The sequence below is a fragment of the Apis mellifera genome, linkage group LG9 (assembly GCF_003254395.2).
Source record: "Apis mellifera strain DH4 linkage group LG9, Amel_HAv3.1, whole genome shotgun sequence".
Taxonomy (NCBI): Eukaryota; Metazoa; Arthropoda; class Insecta; order Hymenoptera; family Apidae; genus Apis; species Apis mellifera.
In genome coordinates, this window is record NC_037646.1 from 11,650,216 (window position 1) to 11,656,205 (window position 5,990).

Genomic DNA, 5,990 nt, shown 5'->3' on the forward strand with positions numbered 1-5,990 from the left:
TATTATTACATATATTATTACATATAAGACACATATTTTATTTCGTTATTATTCAATCGTGTCCACCTGCCACACGCGAGTCCCTCTTTCGAAACGATCGTTCGAAACGCCGGAACGAAATAATCCGGTTAACGTTAATAATAAGCGCGGAGGGGGCGATCGCAAGAATGCAAACGATAATGTTGGAGCGACGATTCCGTTAAGGTGCATCAACACCTCGAACGTTGGTATACGTCATTAATTAAATGGAAGAGTCGATGGAGTGGTGCGCAGTGGTTAGAGGCTGTAGACAATCTCCAAATATTTGCGAGGCCAAATATCTTACCTAAACATCGGAGTGACACGGTAGTTTCTAACCATCACTCTCATCTCCGCGCGTATAGCAAGCATAACCGCTTTCTGAAACGTCAAACCGAACGAGGGTTAACCGTGGTGTGAGTTTTACCTCCCTCCCCCCCTCTCTTATCCACCAACGACGCGTATCTCTGAAAACGTTGTCTCGATAAAAAATTCTCCACTTTATTTCTCCTCTTTCTTTCTTTTTTTTTTTTTAAAAGAACGTAAGAAAGAGGAGAGGTTAAAATTTATTTAACCGCGACTCGAACAAGTCGATTGTCGATTCGAAACGAATTTGCGGATTGAAAATTGTTGTCGTACCGAGCCGAGGGAATGATCGTTTCACGCGGATAACGCGTGCGAAGATAGACGTTCCTCCCCTCTCCCCTCCCCCGATAGATTTCAATATTTCCGCGATTGATCATTGTGACGTTCTACCCCGTCGTTTCGCGGTCGAATATATGAAATATTCAAGGATTTAATCTCTCTCGCCGTTCTTCCCCGCAAGAGCGCAAACACAAACTCGCTGGAGGATGATCCACGGGTGAAAAAAAGAAAAAAAAAGAAAAAGCGTAGGAAACATAGATAACAATACAATTACACGGGAGTTAAAAATTACATGGGAGATGTACGTTAGGAGGGACATAATTCATGGTAATCGATTCCGGACTCGTGTCGACCTCGTGGAAACCCCGCGGAGCCAGGTATTGTGTGTCGGTGGTGTTGTGTGCCGGACGGCGTTATATAATTGTTAGGCTCGCAGCATGGGGCTGGCACGCCCCACCTGGCGCTTCCTTCCCCGCTTTCGAAGCGTGGCAAAGCCTGTATATAGGACGACCGTAACCTCGTCGCTCGTAATTTGTCACGATTACCACCAGATTACCGGTGTCGCTGACAACCTTTCGCTCCCTCCCTCCCTCTCTCTCTCTCGTTCTCGAGCAGCCTCTGAGGCTTCCTCCACCGGAAATCTGCGACAATTAGACGCGTCGGGATCGATTCGTTTTTGTATGGAAAGAAATAATATTCGATATCCTCGCAGCCGCGCTGTAACTATATATAACGCACAGGGTGAACACAGTCACGTCGGAGATGTTCATAGAGCGGCGCGTATTCACGGCGAGGTGTGCGGATACGTTAGTATTTTAAGCCTATTTAAGTGTGTTTGTCGTATAATATTGACATCGCGCACACACCAGCGAAGATAGCGTGCACACGCCTCCCTTCTCTCCCTTCCTTCCTCTCCTCCTTCTCTTCACCCCTTTCTTTCTTCCTTTTTGCGGGCGTGGGCGCCACACGTAAGAAGGCACGCACGCGGAAAAGGGAGGGAGAGGGAGAGTCCTCCCCCGTGAAGAAGAATAGAAAATTAATAGATTCGAATCTATCGAGCTACATTGGGATTCAATGTAATATTCTTGATATAATCAAGAATATTCTTCAAATTTCTTCGAGAAATTGAATAAATTCGGACTTGGGATTAATCCTCTTCTCGCGAGATCGATTCGAGCAATTTGTTTGTTAACGTATTGTTAATCGTAAAATCATTCCCTCGCTTTGAATTATTAAGAGTGGCTTGGCTCGTTCTTTCTTCCTCTTCCTCTTCCTCTTCTTCTTTTTTTTTTTCAGGGGGAGGAAAGAAATTACAATTACGCTACTTGGACGCGAGGTCTATCTGTTGGTTAAGGGTAAGTATTTACGGAGGAGGAGGGGGAGGGAAGGTAAGGAGAAAAGCGTGCGAATCGTGGGACGGGATGCCGGGGGGCGCGTGGAACGCAACATTGAACTTGTAAAGAGCTAACGAGATCAATGTTGAGGTTCGTAGCTGGCGACTGGCTGTTTGCCGATTGGCTTAAATCAACGTTAAGCCGATCCAATCCAATCCGTGCTCGAAGCCAGCCGGTCCCTTTCCTTCCCCTCGTCCACCCCCAAAACTTTGGGGACCAAGATACGCGGACGTAGTAACGAGCCGTCTTAAGGACGGGGAATGATATCTTTCGCGGTAGGATTCGAAAATCCATGTCTCCTTCCAGAAAGTATTTTCTTATTATCCCGATTTTAGAACAAACGACGATCGATCGAACGACTTGTAAACTCATATTTGTCCAACTCATATTTTGCTTATATATTTTATCCTTTGTCTGTCTTCTTTCTTTGTATTGGTTTGTAATCGTTTAAACGGAGAATTCTTGTTTATGAGTTTAAACTGAGATACATCAGAAGAGGATTCGATGATGGTTTCAGAAAGTTCAGATCTGGAGAATCTTTAAAATCCGCGTTAAAGAAAGATAAATTGAAAGGCAAAGTCTCCAATTGCAGTTTTCATACGTTGCAATGGGAGTAAAGTAAAGAAAAATCGTAAAAGTCTATTTTTCGAATAGAAATGGATACTGTTACGTGATGCTAACGAAGATGGCAAAACCATTCATCTACGGGCGAAAAAATCGTTATGGTCCGCGAAGGGAATAGTTCGTTACTCTTTTTTTCAACAAACAAGAAAACACTACAAACAATGATATTCCATTGCTAAGAGATCAACCGAGAAACAAATGGCATTGGTCGACAGATCTATTCTTCCTCGCCAGATATCTTGCGATTAGTTTCGCCATTCACTTGTTGTTTTTAAAGAAACTAAAATATTCAACGTTTCTTCACACTTTTGTCGAGTCATAATATTGTATAAAAACGAAATATCAATGTCAAGATCGGGTCGAACAAAAATTATAATTGGCAAAAGTTGGAAATTTCGATAGGATCAAGATTGGGAAAAGATCGGGTCGAACAGAGATTATAATTGGAAATTTCGATAGGATGTGAGATTGGGAAAAGATCGAGTCGAACAAAGATTATAATTGGCAAAAGTTGGGAATTTCGATAGGATGTGATCAAGATCGGGTCGAACAAAGATTATAATTGGCAAAAATTGGAAATTTCGATAGGATGTGATCAAGATTGGGAAAAGACCGAATCGAACAAAGATATATAATTGGCAAAAGTTGGAAATTTCGATAGGATGTGATCAAGATCGGGTCGAACAAAGATTATAATTAGCAAAAATTGGGAATTTCGATAGGATGTGATTAAGATCGGGTCAAACAAAGATTATAATTGGCAAAAGTTGAAAATTTCGATAAGATGTGATCAAGATCGGATCGAACAAAGATTATAATTGGCAAAAGTTGGAAATTTCGATAGGATCAAGATTGGGAAAAGATCGGGTCGAACAGAGATTATAATTGGAAATTTCGATAGGATGTGATCAAGATTGGGAAAAGATCGGGTCAAATAAAAATATATAATTGGTAAAAGTTGGAAATTTCGATAAGATGTGATCAAGATCGGGTCGAACAAAGATTATAATTGGAAATTTCGATAGGATGTGATCAAGATTGGGAAAAGATCGAGTCGAACAAAGATTATAATTGGCAAAAGTTGGAAATTTTGATAGGATGTGATCAAGATTGGGAAAAGACCGAATCGAACAAAGATATATAATTGGCAAAAGTTGGAAATTTCGTGTTTGATAAGATGTGATCAAAATTGGGAAAAGATCGGGTCGAACAAAGATATATAATTGGCAAAAGTTGGAAATTTCAATAGGATGTGATCAAGATCGGGTCGAACAAAGATATATAATTGGCAAAAGTTGGAAATTTCGAGGAGGTGGTGGATGTGATCAAGATTGGGAAAAGATCGGATTGAACAAAGATTATAATTGGAAATTTCGATAGGATGTGATCAAGATCGGATCGAACAAAGATATATAATTGGCAAAAATTGGGAATTTCGATAGGATTGAATGGGGACAAGTTTGAATTCCTAAGGCAAAAACCTGTAATCTTTGTCCACGCACTTTCGACGGTTTTCTCTCGATCGATCATCGATTCCGGAGACGCAACACTCCGCCCCGCTCGTCATCGAATTCTACTTTCCAGAAGGAGGAGGAGGAGGAACTTGGGGGGAAGGGAGGGACGCGAAAAAAGGAATTTTTTGACGAGAAAAGGCACAACACGAATTTCACGGCCGATTCTACCGGGCACAATGGACACCCGGATACGGACGTTTTGACTTTTTGTCCGCTGTTTAACCATTTTTCCTTTTCTCCCATTCTGTCTCTCAACCGTACGTTCGCCGCTCCGGATTCCCGGGCCCTTTTCACCTATTCACCGATTCTCTCCAAGAAGATGGACCGTTCCCTTTTGTTCACCGGGGCTAAGAACACGTCTCGTCCCGGGGTTTACGCGTTCCTTCGCCCGCATTCGATTATGCATGATCCCGTTCTAATTAGACTCTCGATGCAGACTCCTTTTAACCGCCCCTCCTCTTCCCTTCCTTCTCTCTTATTTTCCAGAATTAACCGTTTAAAAATTGTTACAACGTTTGAAGAAATTAAAAACATATAATCTCTACAATCATTATTTATTCGAATCCTTTTCTCAAATTTACAATTATTTACTCTTTCTCTCTTTTTTTTTTTTTTTTTTTTCATTAAACCTTAGCCCCATTTGTTCGATTGGAAATTGAAAGGACGAGCCTCTCTCTCTCTCTCTATAGAGTCTTTCCCAGCCAATTTGTCGGGGTTGTCTATCGGTCGGGCGTCGATGAATGGCGGGACGCCGCCCTGCACGCCCCCAGGAAACGGCATTCGAACAACACGAACAACGTCCCTGCCTTGAACCTTCGATTGCGTACATAATGCGTGTCGTTTATTGTCGGGGCGTGGAAGGGATGCTCAATGATATATGCCACCTTTATCCCCGGACAATGCAGCCTCGCGTCCCTCGATTCCCGCTTTCGATCGATCGATCGATCGATCGAGATCCCTTCTCAAGGATCGGTTGTCGTCGTCCTCGAGTCGAGGTCGAAATCACAAGGTGAGAAGTAATTCGAGGGAAGCGGGTTAAAAACTTTTGCAACCAACGTAAGGATGATGTATATTTCGCGTCTCTTCCCTCTCCTCCTCCCCCCTCTTATATTTGCTCGAGCGCGAAGGATGGCCAATGCGAAAATAAACGTGTTAATATTAACACATCTATCGCGGACAAACATCGCGCGTTTTTTAAGAAGACGTCGTTTTAGACGGTTCGGTTTCGTTCTAAAATTCGAAATTTCCATTCCATCTTGTTTTATTTTATTTTTTTCACGCGTGTTCGGGCAAATGGGGCAACGGGCGAAGGGGGGAAAAAAGGGGCGTTCGCAAAATGTGTGTATCGAAACGCGAGCTAATTTATTTAGTTATTTCATCCGGACTTCTGGAGGGAAAAATGCACGGAATATCATCGACGCGGAGGAAACGCAATTTAATTGTAAATTTAAATGCAACAAGAGGGAAAAGAGAGGATAAGAAAAATTCTCGAGATAGCTTTAAACGCGTTTAGAGAGGAAGGAGAAAAAATAGTATAGCTGCAATTTTTCTATCAATTTTTCATCAATCGAACGTTTCGCGCATACATTAACGCGCAAAAAACAACAAAGGATTTCAATACGAGCAGAAGATTATAGCGCGGCCGATGTTTCCGCTCCACCGTTTCCTCTTCTCGTTTTTTTCCACCGATTTTTTCCACCCTCCCCCGCTTTCCCCGGGTATTACTTCCTCCTCCTCGTGTATAACGTGTTTACCCACGCATTGTAAACATTAATCAAATTGCCAAGTAATTTCG